This window comes from Neoarius graeffei, chromosome 1, assembly GCF_027579695.1.
Source record: "Neoarius graeffei isolate fNeoGra1 chromosome 1, fNeoGra1.pri, whole genome shotgun sequence".
In the NCBI taxonomy this organism is placed as follows: Eukaryota; Metazoa; Chordata; class Actinopteri; order Siluriformes; family Ariidae; genus Neoarius; species Neoarius graeffei.
The window spans coordinates 98545478-98565900 of NC_083569.1; the positions used below are offsets into that span (position 1 = coordinate 98545478).

Consider the following 20423-nt stretch of genomic DNA (forward strand, 5'->3'; position numbering starts at 1 on the left):
CACTGGAGCTTTTACCAGATCCATACACGTTTGAAGGAATGGCAGTGATGTCATAAAAACAGTAACCCAGCCCCCAATCCTAATCTTCGTAACTTTTCTTGCATATTTTTCTCAATTTGTGGAAATACTTTTGAATTTTTAAACGTCGGACCAGCCAATGTTACCAAAATTAGCAACGAAAACATAAAACGAGAAGCTTTTACCGGATCTATACACATTTGAATGAATGACAGTGATGTCATAAAATACTAACCCAGCCCCTAATCCAGATCTTCGTAACTTTTCTTGCGTGTTTTTCTCAAGTTGCGGAAATAGTTTTGAATTTTTAAACATTGGACCAGCCGACGTGACCAAAATTAGCTACGAAAACACAGGACGAGGAGCTTTTACCTGATCCATACATGTCTGAATGAATGGCAGTGATGTCATAAAAACAGTAACCCAGCCCCCAATCCTAATCTTCGTAACTTTTCTTGTTTGTTTTTCTTAATTTGTGGAAAGAGTTTCGGATTTTTAAGCATCGGACCAGCCGACGTTACTAAAATTAGCAACGAAAACATAGCACGAGGCGGCACACTGGAGCTTTTACCAGATCTATACATGTTTGAATGAATGGCAGTGATGTCATAAAAACAGTAACCCAGCCCCCAATCCTAATCTTCGTAACTTTTCTTGCGTATTTTTCTCAAGTTGTGGAAAGAGTTTCGAATTTTTAAGCATCGGACCAGATGACGTGACCAAAATTGGCAACGAAAACATTGGACGAGGAGCTTTTATCTGAGCTATGCATGTTTGAATGAATGGCAGTGATGTCATAAAATACTAACCCAGCCCCTAATCCAGATCTTCGTAACTTTTCTTGCGTGTTTTTCTCAAGTTGCAGAAATAGTTTCAAATTTTTAAACATCGGACCAGCCGACATTACCAAAATTAGCTACGAAAACATAGGACGAGGCGGCACGCTGGAGCTTTTACCAGATCTAAACATGTTTGAATGAATGGCAGTGACGTCATAAAAACAGTAACCCAGCCCCTAATCCTAATCTTCGTAACTTTTCTTGCGTGTTTTTCTCAAGTTGCAGAAATAATTTTGAATTTTTAAGCATCGGACCAGCTGATTTTACCGAACTTAGCATTATCATAGCTACAAGATTCCAACCTACATCTTTCACGTCAAACTATTTTGTTTCTTGGTTGCAAATTTATATGAAAAAACACAAAGGTTACGTTTAGCTACAGGAATGGGGTTAGTGAGTAAAAATTAATTCATATGAAATGTGAGAAAATTCAATGAAGAATTGAGCAAAAATATTATATAATATCATATCGTACATAGATAAATGTCTACAAAAGCAAATGTTTAAAAACTGTAAATGTTCGTATGCAGCTTTGGCATCTAATCAGCTTTTGACACAAATATTAACATATTGGCAGTATTTCGGGGGGAAAAAAAGTAACGCGACATGATTTTTATCGTGATATTCATATTATATCGTCTTATTGCCCAGCTCTAAATCCAACCATGTCATGATTGTTATATATACACTCACCGGCCACCTTATTAGGAACACCCATAATAAAACACCTGCTTTTACGATGCAGTTCTCTGATCAGCCGATCCCTTGATGCACAAAATCACGCAGATACAAATCAAGAGCTTCGGTTAATGTTCACAGTGTTCAAACATTAGAATGTGATCTCAATGTGGACAGATATGGACGAGCGGTGGAGACGTGCAAAGACTGCGTCTGGAAAGACCAAACAATTTATATCTTATCGACATTCAGCTCCCTGAGACAGCACCGGCCTCGGTTCAGGCCGTTGCTGAGGCAATATTTCCCCCTGAAGGTCACTGCCAGGAGACACTCTCGTATTCCTCGCATTCCTTCTCTAACTCTCCGCGGTCGCCATTTTTACCCCCAGTGTGACAAGCGGGTGCGTGACCAGCGCCTTCAGGGCTGCAGGAGCGGACGGCTGCTTGCTTACGCTGGATTACCTCCTCCCCCCCCTTACCCCCTACCCCTGATTCCCCCCCTCAAGTCCCGTGTTTAAAGTGTACTTGTGTTGTTGTGTGCTTATGTGCAAAGGTTTTTTAAATGTTCCCACACTCTACTCCTGACAGGAGCATAGTGGGGGGGGGGGGGGGGGGGGGTTCCTTATCTCTCCTCATGTTGTGTTTCCTTTTTATCTTTATCCCTGTCTTCCTGTCCTGTCTACCCTATGTCAATTGTATGTTGTATATGTACGGACAGGTTGACGGCTAATTTCGCTGGTACATGTGACTAGTGACAATAAAGGGCTTCATCATCATCATCATCATCATCATCATCAAAATGTGACTTTCTTTCACTGTGGCATGAAAGTGTGCTGGTTCGAGCCAGATGCTTTGAGTATTTCAGGATCTCCTGGGGTTTTCACACACAAACAACAGTCTCGAGAGTTTACACAGACAGAATGGTGCGAAAAACAAAAAACATGATGAGTGAGTGACAGTTCTGTGGGTGGAAACAAACGCCTTGTTGATAACAGAGGTGTGGTTCGAGCTACTCATATAGCGACTCATAGTGACTCTTTGCAACCGTGGTGAGCAGAAAAGCATCTCAGCATGCAACAGCAGAACAGAAGTGCACGCTGGGTTCAAGTCCTGCAGCCAAGACTTCTTGAATCTTCGAATCAAGAACAAGTTCCTATTAAAGTGGCCGGTGAGTGTAGATATGTATATGAGAGAGAGTGAGAAAGAGAGGATCTTAATCCTCCTCTCATACAAGCCCTTATTTAAAATGATGATTCCTGAGGATGTATTGGGACGTCAGGATCATGGAGATGAGCAACGTTTGCCTGTGAGGGATTAGCCTCTCAGCTGGCTGCACAGGGGCGTAATCAAACCGTAATGCTCTCCAGCCAGCCTTTAATGCTGTTTCACGGGCGTCTTTACAGACAATGATCTACCTATAAAAAATAATCTAATTAGCATCCTAATTATTACCCTGGGTGGCGTATTTATGATATAAGGAAATGCAAATACATGTTTCCATACAGTCAGCAAGCAGAAGACGTGGTCTTAGTTAATTATTTCCTTAATCCGCATTATCCGCTCACTGCTTTACAGTGGATCTTTTATCGAGTCAGATGAAAGAAATACAATTGTAAGGGGTATTTAAAAAGAGCTGATATCTCACGGCTTATCTTCTTCGCAATCAGAAGTAAAACAAATAGCATTAATGGAAATAGACACCTAAAAGACACCTTGTCTTGGGGATTGTCTCGAAGCAGGCGTGTGTGTGTGTGTGTGTGTGTGTGTGTGTGTGTGTGTGTGTGTGTGTGTGTGTACAAGGTGGAAGTGAAAATAAGAGATGATTGAACAGTCACAGACACTGAAAGCACTTTTTTTTTTAATTTACAAAGATCACTCATTTATCGCGTACACTTTTTTCACGCTTGCAAATTTGGAAGAGTTTACACAACTCCGTTCATTTGGTTCATACTTAAAAAAAATAATAATACTAGAAATACAGTGAAATGTAACCGCATCCATTTTTTCTTGTTCAGATCAACAAATCTTGCAGTATTGTTGCATTTTGTTATTTTATACTATAACCCTTATATTCTAGCCACATTCACAGGATATGAGCAATCGTGCGCTCTGATTGGCTACTCTACGACTAGGATATCAGCTCATATACCGTGAGTAGAGAAAAACAAAATGGCGGAGCGCGTTGCTGAACCAACCGAGGACGAAATAAAAACTCGAAAACAAAACCCGTAAAAAAATTTTTAAAAAAAGAAAGAAAGAAAATATGGAATAAAAGTATTTGGTGGTAAGAACGTATCTTTTTTTATTTTTCAAGAATTATTATTATTATTATTATCATCGCATTTTTCACAACTTGCTCCTGTCATTTCACCGGTTTGTTTACATTCTAAGCGGAAATGATTTTGTCGGACGTTTTTGTATAACGCTTTTGTTTATCGAATTTGAAAAAAATCAAAATAAAAATGCTCCGTTTCTCAAAACCCAGTGAACGTGGATGGAATAAAACAGTTATTCCACTCAATCTGGTCGTACATGGCTTATAGACAACTCAGTGCTACGCGTCTCATCGGCTATCAGCTCATGTACGACTCAATTTCGTGGAATAACTGTTTTTTTTTTTCCGCGGTCCAGTTTCCATCAAATCCTGCGCTCTGATCGGCTGGCGAACGGGTCCGTATCCTACAATACGGACCCCGGTTACGGACCTCTGGCGACTCGCACGTTCACAACAACAACAAACATCGTAGCAATTTTTGTCAACGTTTATTTTCGCATTTCTCAGTATAATAGCATTAATTTTACAGCATGGATAGCGATAACGACAGTGTTCACAGCGAAAGCGAGTTTTACTACCCTGAGGAAGAAGAAATAAAAGAAAACATTTCAGGAGAAAGCTAAAAACCTCTAACTTGCTAACGCCGAGCAAAAACATGGCTGAATCCTGAATGACTCAATTTTGTATAAATAGGGGACTACATAGGCGGCAAAATGTAGTTTTTTTCCTGCCATGGAAGTGCACTTGTATACCGAGGAGGAAGCCATTTGCATTACAGCCATGAACGAGGATTCAAAATGGCGGCTCACCTCGGCTTGGTTTTCCCTTTCGGGCGCTCTCGTTTTCTGTTAGAATTTGGTAAAGAAAAGAAAATATATTATTTACCAGCTTAAGGTCGGTCCGTATGGTGAAATACCGTGACCTCGGCCTTGAATACTGACCTCGGCCCAGAGGGCCTCGCTCAGTACTTTCAAGACCTCGGTCACGGTATTTCACCATACAGACCTCCCAGCTAGTAAATAACATATATACAGTATCTAACCCTACTCTTAGTCAAGGAGTCATGCAAATTGATTCGTGATTCAAATTCAAATTGAGTCAAATGGATGAAATAATAATAGAATGATTTCTAAATGAATCTTCATGCTCGTTAAAGAATCCAAGCTAAACACATTTTTAATTATAATAATAATAATAATAATAATAGGCTAGTGTTGTGGTTTTAGGTCAGTGTCAGTGGTATTGTTCCATGTAATCCATCTAATCTCGATATATTATGTTTAATTCAATTAAATCCTTTTCCTGTTTCGTTCTATTGACTTTATCTTGACAGAATCTTTGTATGTACAACATATTAATTTTCACCAGATGGTCAATATCTTTCTGTTGCCAATGTGCCAGGATGAAGTGCTCATTCTGCCTCTTCGGAGCTGTTCAAAGCTCCAAACCACGGATATGATCTGAAAATATTGATAAAATCATGTAGTGACATATCAATTACATGTAATAGCTTCCTATATATGTGCCTTAATGGTATTTCTGACAGTTTGCTGACACGACTTACTAGCGTGTGTGTGTGTGTGTGTGTGTGTGTGTGTGTGTGTGTGTGTGTGTGTGTGTGTGTGCTCGCCTGCATGCACGCACTGTTGGTTGAAAAGTGGTGCGAAAACAAAATCCTCCGTAGAGGCCTGGAGTATATTATCACCCAGGCCTCTGAAGATCCCGCAGTCTCCTTCTCTCTCTATGCTAATCGTAGCCATTTGTCGTGCTGAAGGAGCCCAGGGGCCAGCAGAGACGCCTCACGCTAATCCCCTTATTTATGGAGCAGTAAGACCTCTGGCCATCCATCAAGGCCTGATTCAGGCTCCAGCCCAAGAGTGCCGCGTGGACACGCACGGGTTAATGAGGAAGTAAAAAGACGTCCAGCTATCCATCACTCATCACTGACAGCTCCAACAGAGAGTCTCTCACTCCTTTTCTCTTCTCTCAAAAAACCAACAGGGGATTGATCATGCGACCAAACCCTGTTTGGTGACAGATGTCTAACTTTCATTGTCTCTAATAGCAAACACGCACACATTTATACTACCATTAGAACGAATGAGCTTTTGTTCTGGTTTTAAAGATAGATTTTTTTAAAATATATATATAATTGACATTTAACTTAACATTATACTGGATTGGTCACAAAAAAGTAAGCACCTACCTTTACAATGTTTTAACTGAGCATTTTTGAGTATTTTTTAAAAATGAATGAGTGTTTGTTTTCTGATTTAACGTGATGAAATTGTCCTGTTTTACGTCCTACACTTTCATGTAATGCATATAAGAAAAAAAAACCAAACACTTAGTTTTACAAGTGTGACTTTTTTAAACAAATTAAATTTTTCTTATTTATCGTACCTTTATATTGTCCTGTTTTACATCCTATACTTTGAAACACCTCACTATAAATTAGTTTTTTAATTAAATTAATTAAAAAATTCTTATTTATCATACCTTTATATTCTCCTGTTTTACGCCCTATACTGTACTTTGAAACACCTAGCTATAAGTTTGCTTGGTTTTTTTTTAAATTAATTAAAATTTTCATATTTATTGTACCTTTATATTGTCCTGTTTTACATCCTATACTTCGAAACACCTAGCTTTAAGTTTGTTTTTTAAAATTAATTATTTTTTTATATTTATCATTCCTTTATATTGTCCTGTTTTACATCCTATACTTCAAAACACTTCGCTATAAGTTCTTTTTTTATGTAATTAATTAAAATTTTCTTATTTATTGTACCTTTATATTGTCCTGTTTTACATCCTATACTTCGAAACACCTAGCTATAAGTTCTTTTTTTACGTAATTAATTAAAATTTTCTTATTTATCGTACTTTTATATTCTCCTGTTTTACATCCTATACTTCGAAACACCTAGCTATAAGTTTGTTTTTATTAAATTAATTAAAATTTTCATATTTATCATACCTTTATATTCTCGTTTTACATCCTATACTTTGAAATACCTAGCTTTAAGTTTGTTTTTTAATTAATTCAAATTTTCATATTTATTGTACCTTTATATTCTCCTGTTTTATATCCTATACTTCGAAACACCGAGCTTTAAGCTCTATTTTATGTAATTAATTTAAATTTTCATATTTATTGTACCTTTATATTCTCCTGTTTTACATCCTATACTTCGAAACACCGAGCTTTAAGTTCTTTTTTATGTAATTAATTAAAATTTTCATATTTATTGTACCTTTATATTGTCCTGTTTTACACCCTATATTTTGAAACATCTAGCTATAAGTTTGTTTTTTATTAAATTAATTAAAATGTTCATATTTATCGTACTTTTATATTCTCTTGTTTTACATCCTATACTTCGAAACACCTAGCTTTAAGTTCTTTTTTATATAATTAATTAAAATTTTCATATTTATTGTACCTTTATATTGCCCTGTTTTACACCCTATATTTTGAAACATCTAGCTATAAGTTTGTTTTTTATTAAATTAATTAAAATGTTCATATTTATCGTACTTTTATATTCTCTTGTTTTACATCCTATACTTCGAAACGCCTAGCTTTAAGTTCTTTTTTATATAATTAATTAAAATTTTCATATTTATTGTACCTTTATATTGCCCTGTTTTACACCCTGAAATTCAAAACACCTACCTATAAGGTTTTTTTAAATTAAATTAATTAAAATATTCACATTTATCATACCTTTATATTGTTTTTGTTGCAACGTAATATTTAACATTTAAATTCAATGTATTAAAGTTTATTTATTTATTTATTTATTTATTTACTTTTTTTTTTACATGACACACCTATTATTTATTTATTTATTTATTTATTTATTTATAAATCAGCATTTTCTTTTTTGGCTTGCAATAATTTAATGCATTACATTTTCTCTTTTTTTCTTTTTTCACTCTCTCTTTTTTTACACAATCACGTGTGAATATTTGTCATTTATTAATGTCAAAACATTAGCACCTCGACTAATCCCAACACACCACGTCCCAGAGGTCTGTGGAGACGTCACGTCGGAGACGTCTTTATGAGTCTGTGAGGATCCTCTGTGTTTCTGAATGCTACGGTGTCTTTAAGGTCGTGGAAAATTCAAATTGCAGTAGCACGGAGGGTTTTTTTTTTTTTGAGTGAGTGAGTGAGTGAGTGAGTCAGTGAGTGAGTGCCAAACACTCAACCCTTGAAGAACTCCTCAATACACTCGAGCTCATATGGAGATTTTTCCCCTCATTTCCTTTTTATTCTCAGTCTTCAGGAGTCAAAAATGCGCTTCTTATTCCCAGACGCTTCCCTTCAGCTTGTCTAACGTCTGACAGCATCACAAACTGCCACAACACCGTGACACGAAAATGCTGCTCATTATTTGTGGCGTAGAACATTTCCCTTAAGAGAAACCAAACACCGAGACGGAATTTTTGCGAGTCGTTTCCATGGTAATCGATACCAGGGAAAAAATTCCTTCATGCTATTTCTCTAAGACACATCGCGTTTATACCATCATGGGCTCACGATGCGCTCTTAACCACGTCTCTTATGTAAGCAAGGCTCCGAGGAGGCGAAACCCCGCAAAAACGAAGAGGTACTGATTTAAAATGGAGATGAGTCCTTGGGAAATTCACCACTGTAATGTGTTTGAGGTTTTTTATCCCTGCTCAGATTGTCAGTGATAAACAGGCAGCTGCAGTTACATTTTTCTGTGGCCAATTTCCCAGCTCTCTGCTTTAACGACAGTAGTCACTCGCCCAGCATGAGCACGCCACCGAGGAGCTAAAAAACCACGCACAAAAAAAAAAAAAATGCTGACTACGACGCACACAGCTGCCCACACACTCCTTGCTTCCTGAGCAAATCGCATGTATTCGCTGCTCGGTCTCGGCCCATGATGCAACATTTTCCTTGAGATTTTTGACAAATGTTGTTTTTTTTTTCTCCTTCTCTTATTATTTATCCAATATTTCCACAATGGCCTTGCAATCGTGATGTTTAGTCTAAAAACAGCCACCATTCTCCTAGTATCCTATTGTAGCGCTTAAAGGTGCAGTCAGCAATTTCAATACACATGCTTTGAAATCAACACAAACAGCAGAGAACAGAGAACATGGAAAGGGAAGACAAGGCTAGGAACATAACAACACACGTGCAAGACAAGACTTCGCAACAGGCAGCGCAAACTCGACGTAGACAAATGAATTAAGGGCAGAACACGTGGACACGATCAGCAGAGACGGGACTCGAACAGAAACAATACCGGATAACAAGCACAAGCACATGATCTGAAGTCAAAAGAAAACTTGTCACCTTCTGACACAGAACCTACGAACAAGACGCGTTTGTCCTGTTTGTTGTAGACACTGGTGGTCCACATAACTCATCCTCCATTTTCATCAAACAGAGACCGTTTTTCCTGGAACTGGTTATCTTCTTGAAGCTATGGACACGTCCGGGAACCTCACGATATATTTCGGGAAAAAAATTCGCACTTTAAAAAAAAAAAAAAATCGCAGACCGCACCTTTAATATGAGACGCAGACAAAACATTCTGTGTTTCAGCTAATCATGATGTTGATGTGTCGGGAATGTCTCCATTTTAAAGGCTCTATCGTCTGACTTTTAGAGTTCTAGGATGACTTGCATTACATGTTGTGTCTACGAGGCGAAAAATCAATACGTTTTAAGCTCAATCCCAACCTTATTTGCTGCTATTAGCCTGCCCGGAGTTCGACATCGTCCGTGTTGGAAAAGTTGGCGTGCAGGCAAAGTCGACGGTTACAGAAGGAGAAAAATCTGATGTGTACCGAAGAGGATGAGAGAGTGAGAGAGAGAGAGAGAGAGAGAGAGGGACGGCGGGGGCGGGTTTGACTGATGTGACGCGACTGACACTGTTGTTCCATCCACATGTAGCCCATAAAACAGAGAGCGACAGCTGTCAAAGTCGCAGTGAGTGAAGCAGGCAGGTGGGGCAGCAAGGCAGCCAGGATTCCCTCAGGATTCTCATCAGATTCGCTCTAAACGCTCTTTTGACTCTCTGAGAAAACCCCAACAATGTCCAAGTCGCTTTAATGACTCACCTAATTGCCCCTTTAAGCTCCTGGCTCCAAAAAAATGGACTCAGCGCGAGCGAGAAGCTCTTTTTCATATGACACCACACTCGGTGACTAAGTGCGCTGTCAAATGTGACCGAGAGCCCTGTTACTGATTAAAAACGGCCTCGCGGACCAGACGCGCCAGTGTTCGGATTCAAGCGTGTAAATTTAGTAAGAAAACGTTTACGGCTATTAAAAGCAGGTTGAATAAAAACGATAACCATAAAAACACATTATTATTGTCAATCTTTGAGACTACATATTGCCTCGTGTGTGTGTGTGTCTGTCGGAGTGACACATCATCCATCGGAAACTAAAGAACTAAATTGAACACACGTTCATTTATCACCCGAGTGCATGCAGATAGCGCACGCATCTCAAGTACACCGCCGTATTTATTCACATATTTATTCTCAGCACTATTTGTGGAATGCATTATCACAAGTTTCACAAATATCGCATCCTTCATTTTAAACGATGCTGCTGCTGCTGCTTAAATGCTAATTACAATTAAAGATGCGATAAGCATATTTTTATGCAAAGGAAGAACAGTTTCCCAGACACCTTTCCACCTTTCCATAGACAGCTTTCGTCTCGCTCGGAGAAAATCCTGCTGCTGTGTATCACAACTCGCTTCTCGTTTAACCCTGAAGGGGGAAAAAAAAAGTTTGGAATTTTTCCTCAGACTTCTACTTATCTCCAGCCTTTAACAACTCAGTGGATTATGGAGTGCCGTCTGTCGTCGGGAGAAATAAATCGGCGGTATCGTAAAGCCTGTTACGGATTTACGTCTGCGCGATATATCTTTGGTGACTCATTAGCAGCTTTGCTTCGGAGGGTAATTTGGAAAGGAGCCGAATAACAGGATGAAGCGCTTTGAATGCTTTCGGATGCAAAATATCATAGTGTAATTATGTACATTGTTTTGGCAATAAATTAGGAAATATATTTAAAGCACACTGCAAGTTTATTGTATTATTATTATTATTATTGATTGTTATACACTCACTCACTGGCCACTTTAATAGGAACCTGTTGTTGATTCTAAGACTCCTGTTCTTGGCTGTAGGACTGGAACCCAATGTGTTTTTCTGCTGTTGCATGCTGAGATGCTTTTCTGCTCACCACGGTTGTAAAGAGTTGCTATGAGTCACTATACAACATCCTTTCTGGAAAAAAAAAAAAGCTCGAACCAATCTGTCCATTTTCCTCTGGCCTGTCTTATCAACAGTGCGTTTGTTTCTACGCACAGAACTATCACTCAGTCAATGAAACAAACACACACACACACACACATCTTTAGGATGAAGGCTGCGCAATATATTGCTTGAAATTTAGACCGCAATATGTACTACTACTACTACTAATAATAATAATGATAATCTAAAAATATACACTCGCTTGCCACTTTATTAGGAATACCTGTACATCCACCTGCTGTTTGTTTTATTATTATTATTATTATGCGGTTCTCCAATCAGCCGATCCGTTGATGCGTGTTTTTTTTTGTTGTTGTTCTTCGCACCATTCTGACTGTGTAAACTCGACAGACTGTTGTTTCAGAAACCACAGGAGTTTCTGAAATACTCAAACTGGTCCATGTGGCTCAAACCACAATGAAAGAAAGTCACACTTTGAGATCGCGACTTTTCCCATTCTGACGTTGTGGACATTAACCGAAGCTCTTGATTTGTATCCGCATGATTTTACGCATCAACGGATCGTCTGATTGGAGAACCGCATAATAATAATAATAATAAGGCGGCACGGTGGTGTAGTGGTTAGCGCTGTCGCCTCACAGCAAGAAGGTCCTGGGTTCGAGCCCCGTGGCCGGCGAGGGCCTTTCTGTGTGGAGTTTGCATGTTCTCCCCGTGTCCGCGTGGGTTTCCTCCGGGTGCTCCGGTTTCCCCCACAGTCCAAAGACATGCAGGTTAGGTTAACTGGTGACTCTAAATTGACCGTAGGTGTGAATGTGAGTGTGAATGGTTGTCTGTGTCTATGTGTCGGCCCTGTGATGACCTGGCGACTTGTCCAGGGTGTACCCCGCCTTTCACCCGTAGTCAGCTGGGATAGGCTCCAGCTTGCCTGCGACCCTGTAGAACAGGATAAAGCAGCTAGAGATAATGAGATGAGATGAGAATAATAATAATAATAATTTAAAAAAAAACAGCAGGTTTTCCTAATAAAGTGGCCAGTGAGTGTATATATTTAGGTTAGTAGTAGTAGTAGTAGTAGTAGTGCATATTGCAGTATAGATTTCAAGCAATGTATTGCGCAGCCCTCATTCCAAAGATATGTGTGTGTGTGTTTCAGAAACGCTAACTAACAATACACATAAACACACGCTCATGCCAACCGTTCAACCATCTACAAATGCACTATATATCACAAAGCGTATTGATGCAGCTGCAATATGTAACCTGCCAAAACACGACTACAGCCCACATTCCGCCCCATCACTGTTTATAACCCCCCCCAACCCCAAACAGCCCTCCCCCCACTCCCCGTTGGTGAAACTTGGGTTGGGTTGGGTTGGGTTGGGGTGGAGTGGGGTGGAGTGGTGGCCTAAGCTTCCTCCATTGAAAGTGCAGCCACTTTCATATGCAAATTTAAAAAAGAAGAATGAAAGAAAGAAATAAAGAAAGAAAGGAAATGCTAATAACATTTCCAAGCACAATAGTGCACATGCGCGAAGATCTAGCCAAGCCGACTGTTTTGCACAGGACACAGGTTTAGAGGTCTGAGCCCAGGTTGTGGTGTGGGGTGTAATTAAGGTAACATTGACGGAGCAATCTAGTGTAACTGGGAAGGCTGTGAAAAGGTGGTTTGAGAGCAGACTCAAGGGGTTTTGTTTTGTTTGTATTTTTTTTTTTCTGTTCTATTGAGATGCAACTGCTTTCGTGTGCAAATCAGTTCAGAAATTTCGCACTTGCAATGACCATTTGTACCGTGTGTGTGTGTACTGCTATGAGGTGACATGATGACGTCCAGGACAAACAGGACCAAATGGGACAGCAGGGACGCACGCACACACGCGTGCACCATGTTGCCAGATTGCGTGCGTGCGCTCTCGTGCAATAGCCAATTAATCACAATGTGATTTTTTTTTTTCTGTGTGCATTTTAAGGTTCATGTTTTTTTTTTGTTACAATAATGGCACTCCTGGATGGTGCACTAGTGCATGTAGTGGATTTTAAACTGATCGATTTGGAGCTGGCAAGCCCGTGAAAAGGTGGGGGTGAAGCTTCAACAACGGCGCATTTGTTCCCAAGAAATTCCTCCCCGGCTTTGCCTGTCTGTTCCTGCGGCCAAGTGAAGAAGGGAACAAGGGAGTGAGGGAATAAGCACGGCTGAGGGAGTGCTACTGGAGCACTAGACTATGCGGCCTACAGTCGGCCTAATTACTGCACAAGTAGAGACTGCTGAAAAAATAAAGGACGGGAAAAGAAAAGATTTCATCCCAGGAAAGAAAGAAAGAAAGAAAGAAAGAAAGAAAGAAAGAAAGAAAGTCTGCACATTTAGTTCATATATATATATATATATATATATATATATATATATATATATATATATATTAGAATTATTATTATTATTTTCCTATCTATAGACTCCACATTGTTCTGAAAGAGCTCTCTGAGAGTTTGGCCTTGAGATGTTGAAATCACTTTATTCTTTCATTAGTGGCACTTAAAAACAGAATATATGCAATTAAGGCTGCGTTTACACACACACAGGAGAGAGATGGAGTAAATGGAGTGCACACGCACACGCTTGGCTTTAACCCATAGGTGAATTATGCATGTGCAGTAAGATAGATAAATAAATAAATAAATAAAATCTCATTTGTGCTGCAGTGTGTGTGTGTGTGTGTGTGTGTGTGTGTGCTGTAAACAATCCTCCACAATTATATTTCCTTCACCTGGACACAAATTTATTATTATTATTATTATTATTATTATTATTATTATTAAACACAGATAAATGCACAAGGTCACAGTGGCATATCTACTAGTGTGTGTGTGTGTGTGTGTGTGTGTGTGTTTATTATTCTTCCAGAAAAGTGCATTCATCAGAGTTATGAAAAGTGTCTGATGTGTTCAGATCCGTGTCCAAAATTTCATGCCTGATCTCATGCTTTACTGCCCACAATTTCAAATCCCATCGCCCTTAATCCGGCTGAGATTAGGCTTTAACTGGGGGGTGAGGGGTAAAGGCTCGGCGACACCACATCTATCAATGTGCTCGTTTCCAGAATGAAAGGAAAAGAGAGAAATGCTGAAACATTTCCTGCGCAATAATGATCAACACGCAGCTCCAGGGATGTCGGGATTAAAGCGCAGCACCAGCCGGTGGAGTGCAGCCTCCGGCTTCTCGCAATGGGACAAAATACCTCCACACACACACACACATACACACGTACACATACATACTCGAACTCATGTCCAGAAGCTGAAAGTTCACTCAGATGACCGGACTCAGATGGAGATCTGTTCTATGCGCCCTGTTGCGCACAAATGGGAAAATAAATAAATAAATAGATAGATAGATAGATATGGATAGAGATTTAAATATCTCAAGCAAATCCAGTGTTGCAGGAGCGCGCTCTGGCTTTTCCATGCAGTGTGTGTGTGTGTGTGAGAAATCAGCGCGTCTAAGCAGGTTTACTTACCCGCTGAACTGCGCTCCGCTTTGGTGCCGCGACACAAAAACCTTCGCGCGTCTCACGTAGCGGCTCCTGAACACCGACTAAACTCCATCACCAAAAAGCGCACGGGTGGAGCGGCACGAACCGGAACCGGACCGGACCGGCGCACGGAGGGGACAAGTCAAGACCCCGAGTATGAGAGGGAGAGAGAGAGAGAGAGAGAGAGAGAGACAGAGAGGGAGGGAGGGATAGAGCGCAAACCCGGCCGGCGGCGCTCAGACGCGAGTCAAAATCAAGACGCAAAGCAACATCTGGGCATGGTTCAGGAAAACAACTGGAGAGAGAGAGAGAGAGAGAGAGAGAGAGAGAGAGAGAGAGAGAGACTCGTCTGGAAGTGAACTTGCAGCTCCACCGCGCTCACACAGCTCCGACAGCCGGATGTCAGAAATGCAGCGCACAGGGGCCGCTGGAGTGGAGTCGAGTCTCTCTCTCTCTCTCTCTCTCTCTCTGCAGCAGCTGCGTTTGAAACAAGGACGCGCACAAAACCCGGACAGGATCAACCAGTGGATTTGACAGAAACTGGAACTGGAACAATGAAACCGATCACCACATCCCAACCCCCATACCAAAAAACATTAAAGCTGCAATCAGCAAGTTTGTTTGTTTTAGTTTTAAAGGACTGTTTTGTCATTTTTGCACGCTCACATCCATCCATCCATTCGCGGGCAAGCTGGAGCCTATCCCAGCTGACTACGGGCGAGAGTCGGGATACATCCTGGACAAGTCGCCCCGTGGCCGGCGAGGTCCTTTCTGTGCGGAGTTTGCATGTTCTCCTCGTGTCCACGTGGGTTTCCTCCGGGTGCTCCGGTTTCCCCCACAGTCCAAAGACATGCAGGTTAGGTTAACTGGTGACTCTAAATTGACCGTGAGTGTGAATGGTTGTCTGTGTCTATGTGTCAGCCCTGTGATGACCTGGCGACTTGTCCAGGGTGTACCCCGCCTTTCGCCCGTAGTCAGCTGGGATAGGCTCCAGCTTGCCTGCGACCCTGTAGAAGGATAAAGCGGCTAGAGATAATGAGATGAGATGAGAGTTTCGGTTCCAACAGTTATTATTGGTCAATTAATCAACCGGAAGACCCGCCTCTCCCCTCACCCTTTGATGTTTGATCTCGTTACTCCATCCATCCACCCATTATCTGTAGCCGCTTTATCCTGTTCTACAGGGTCGCAGGCAAGCTGGAGCCTATCCCAGCTGACTACGGGCGAAAGGCGGGGTACACCCTGGACAAGTCGCCAGGTCATCACAGGGCCGACACATAGACACAGACAACCATTCACCATTCCGGGCTCGAACCCGGAACCTTCTTGCTGTGAGATGACAGCGCTAACCACTACACCACCGTGCCGCCCCACAGCCCATAATTATCGACACCTTTTCAGATTTACCCATAAAAAACAATTTTACAAAGCAGAGTTTCAGTTTCAACAGTTATTATTGGTTAATTAATCAACCGGAAGACCCGCCTCTTCCCTCACCCTTTGAGTTTTGATCTCGTTACCTGAGATGGAATTTTTTTTTTTCAGCACAATCAGCAATTTGAGGAAAACTTGGATGTTATTATCATTATCGCATGTAAGCATGGTGGAAAGATCATGGACATGTTTTTACTCATCAAAATGATCACCACATCCCAACCCCCAGCTGCTGTACTCTAAACACATTAAAGGTGCAATCAGCGAGTTTTTTGTTTGTTTGTTTGTTTGTTTTGTTTTACAGGACTGTTTTATCATTTTTGCATGCTCACATTGCACCCAAAAAAATCGCAAACTAGTCCGGCAGGTACTATTACCGGAAGTCCATAATTATCGACACCTTTTCAGATTTACCAATAAAAAACAATTTTATAAAGCTGAGTTTCAGTTACAACCGTTATTATTGGTTAATTAATTAACTGGAAGACCCTCCTCACCCTTTGATCTTTGAGCTCGTTACCTGAGATGGAAGTTTTTTTAGCACGATCGGCAATTTGAGGTAAACCCGGACGTTCTCATCGCAGGTAAGCATGGTGGAAAGATCATGGACGTGTTTTTACTGATCAAATTCACTGATATTTCATGATCTCCTTGTCAAAACCTACTTTGTTTCTTACTTTTTCATTTGATTTTCAGTCGCCATTTTGTATCTAAACGCGCGTTTGAGAAGCCACATGAGGTGTCGATAATAGTGATCACTTTCACCGGTGTCCACCATTATCGACACCCTGTGGAATTAAGGGACATTTACAACTGTTATGGAACGATCTCTGTGGAACATTGTTGAAGTAGATGAAGTACTTTAAAAAAAAAATTTAAAGTGCTGTGATTTATAATCTTTTTTTTCTGATTGATAACAGAATGGAATGTTTATAGAGTATTTGGAATATGATTGCAGTAAATAGAATTAGAACAGAATTAAATTCCTAGCAGATAAAAAAAAATACATGCTTGAAATATTCAGATTTTTCTATTCCATTCAGATTTTTTTTTTTTTGTAGTTTGTTGTAAATATCGACCACATATTACAATATCAGCAGACATTTTATATTTCGGTTCGAGGAATGACATGCGGCCTTTGACCTGGATGTTCATGTGGTTACAATATCAATTCCCTGTTGACATTTATTGGTAAACTACAAAACTAGAAATTAATAAAAACGACAACGAATGATTAACAAAATGTGATCTACGGAAACACTGAGAAAGTGGGTACAAAGTGGAACAAAAAGATTTTCTGATGCAGGTTAAACATTATCAGTTCATTTGTTTACAAACATTAGAATTACTTCCTCATTTACTTAAACACAGACATCCGTATATTTATATACAAGATATTTTGTACTAAATATAAGTCTATGGGAAATAAATTTTAAATAAAAACTATGTTTTATTAACTTAATACCACACACTGATTATTACTTTATTATACATAATTATCTGGATGTCGATAATTGTAGAACGGTGTCAATAACAGTGGACAAAGGTGTCGATAATTGTTGAACGGTGTCAATAACTGTGGACAAAAGGTGTAGATAATTGTGGAACGGTGTCAATAACTGTGGACAAAAGGTGTCAATAATTATGGAACGGTGTCAATATCTGTGGACAAAAGGTGTCGATAATTGTGGAATGGTGTCGATAACTGTGGACAAAAGGTGTCAATAATTGTGGAACAAGTTCAATAACTGTGGACAAAGGTGTCAATAATTATGGAACGGTGTCGATAACTGTGGACAAAAGGTGTCAATAATTGTGGAACGGTGTCAATAACTGTGGACAAAGGTGTCGATAAATATGGAATGGTGTCGATAACTGTGGACAAAAGGTGTCAATTATTGTGGAACAAGTTCAATAACTGTGGACAAAGGTGTCAATAATTATGGAACGGTGTCAATAACTGTGGACAAAGGTGTCGATAATTGTGGAATGGTGTCAATAACTGTGGACAAAGGTGTCGATAATTATGGAATGGTGTCGATAACTGTGGACAAAAGGTGTTGATAATTGTGGAACGGTGTCGATAACTGGACAAAAGGTCTCGATAATTGTGGAACAGTGTCAATAACTGTGGACAAAAGGTGTCAATAACTGTGGATGAAGGTGTTGATAATTGTGGAAAGGTGTCGGTAACTGTGGACAAAGGTGTTGATAATTGTGGAATGGTGTTGATAACTGTGGACAAAGGTGTTGATAATTGTGGAATGGTGTTGATAACTGTGGACAAAGGTGTCAATAATTGTGGAACGCTGTCCATAACTGTGGATGAAGGTGTCAATAATTATGGAACGGTGTTGATAACTGTGGACGAAAGTGTTGATAATTGTGGAAAGGTGTCGATAACTGTGGACAAAGGTGTTGATAATTGTGGAACTGTGTCGATAACTATGGACAAAGGTGTCGATAATTGTGGAACAGTGTCGATAACTGTGGACAAAGGTGTTGATAATTGTGGAACGGTGTCACATGATCTGATATGCTAAGTAATCGGGAATCAACTAATTTTTTTCCAGTGGAAGTTTGAGGAATTATTCATGCACAATTTATGTATTGAAAGTCTTTTCTACTTTTGCAATAGCCAAAAGATCGTTAAGCTGTAAATAATTGTAGCCGCCACTCTAGTAGGGCACGTGGTACAGTGTATACCTCCGCCAAACCATATGTTCAGATTTGGATGAAAATCTAATCGATTGTTCTATCGCCCATGAACCACCTTTGTTCAAAATGTAATCAAAATCCGTTCACTATTTTTTGAATTATGTTGGGAAGAGGCAAAAAAAAAAAATCCTGGAGACGCATACATCACATACATATCTGGATTTGCATCAAACTCTAATCATTTGTTCCCTTCATTCCTGATGGACGCGTCATTGTTTTGCATGGGGGGTGGATAGTGTTAGGGGAAGAAAACCGTGGCTTTACTCCAAGGGAGTCATGAAGTCAGGTAAATTTGCAAACGGGACAAAACTTATCAGCTGCATAAGTCCATGTTGTTGACAGCTAGTAGACAGGCAGGGTTTCAGGATGGAGCTCAACTCATGTTGAACACTTTACATAAAGGTTTTTCATGTGTATACGGTACAAACAGTTCATGTGCTTCTGCTATGATATTAATATTAACGATGAACCAGCACTATAGTCTTTCCATAACAACAACTAGAAGGGCACTCAGTAGAGTCCACACCTCCACCAAGCCATGTTATCAACATCAAAATCAAAATCACTCGAACCTAAAGCTTTACACCAAATTTCATCCAAATTCATTGATTACTTTTTGAGTTACATTGGGAAAAGACAAAATAATCCTGGATCTGTATACAGATCCGGATTTGCATCAAAATCTAATCAATCATTCCTTAACCCATGGTTTACTTTCCCCCAAAATTTCACCAAAATCCGTTCACTACTTTTTGAGTTACATTTGAAAGAAAGAAAGAAAGAAAGAAAGAAAGAAAGAAAGAAAGAAAGAAAGAAAGAAAGAAAGAAAGAAAGGCGAAAACATAACCTCCTCCATCAAAGCCGTCGGAGGTAACAATAAAGAGAAAATACGAGGTGGATGAAACTTTGTTTCTGTTACCGATGCGTAAATTCTGCCGTTGTGATGATTTATCTCACATTTTAAAGGAGAACTGAAGTCATTTTTAAACTTGCTTTATTTCTTAATTAACGTGTCATTCAATTACATTTTCGGTTTTAGTAACCTTATATCGTGACTCGTATTGTCAACTATTTGCAATTAAATATTATACTTATCGGCCTGTTCGGTTTTTAGCCATGTTGAATTTAGTTCGGTTGGTCCACGGCAGGCGTCGCTTATCCATGTGATTTTCACGAGACTTGTGCGAGACTTCAAAACGTGACATGTCAGTCAGGTGTCAGTGCCGCCATTTTGAAAACTGTTTTCCAAATGAAATATTGCACAAAAACGAGTTTAAATAACGATTACTGCCTACTTTTTTCAAACTTTCCTGATTGCTATCAAAACAAACAAAACTTCCGGCTTGATTACGTCAGCATTCGAAAGAGGGCGCGCGGATCTTTTGACAATGTTGGCAGATGTTGGTCACTTTGATTTCCGCTGTACGTTTTACTTCTGTCCTACGATGTCCCGCACAGGTCTCAACGAATCTCGTTTACGGCCATTGCTTTGACATATGGACTGATATATAACAGAGCATATTTCAAACACTCATAACTTGCTATAGCAGCGACAAAATAGCTGTCAGAAATGCATTCCTGTATTTAATAAAATGAGATAAATAGAATTTTGATAATAAAAAATTTGCCTTCGGTTCCCCTTCAAATCTTGTAAC

The 20423-nt window shown here is 39.7% G+C and overlaps 1 protein-coding gene across 13 annotated transcripts in view; it reads right to left on the bottom strand.

The window, feature by feature from the left end:
• The window catches only part of LOC132875318 (adhesion G protein-coupled receptor L2-like), a 407634-nt gene extending 392569 nt beyond the window's left edge, over nucleotides 1-15065 (bottom strand). For 12 of the 13 annotated variants that reach the window (XR_009651878.1, XR_009651883.1, XM_060912544.1 and 9 more), the window contains exon 1: nucleotides 14602-15065. The gene's annotated coding sequence lies outside the window, so the exon portion shown is untranslated. Of the gene's footprint in view, nucleotides 1-14362; nucleotides 14434-14601 lie in introns of all 13 variants that reach the window. The other variant, XM_060912179.1, reaches the window with a different exon arrangement.
• Between the last annotated feature and the right edge of the window lie 5358 nt (nucleotides 15066-20423).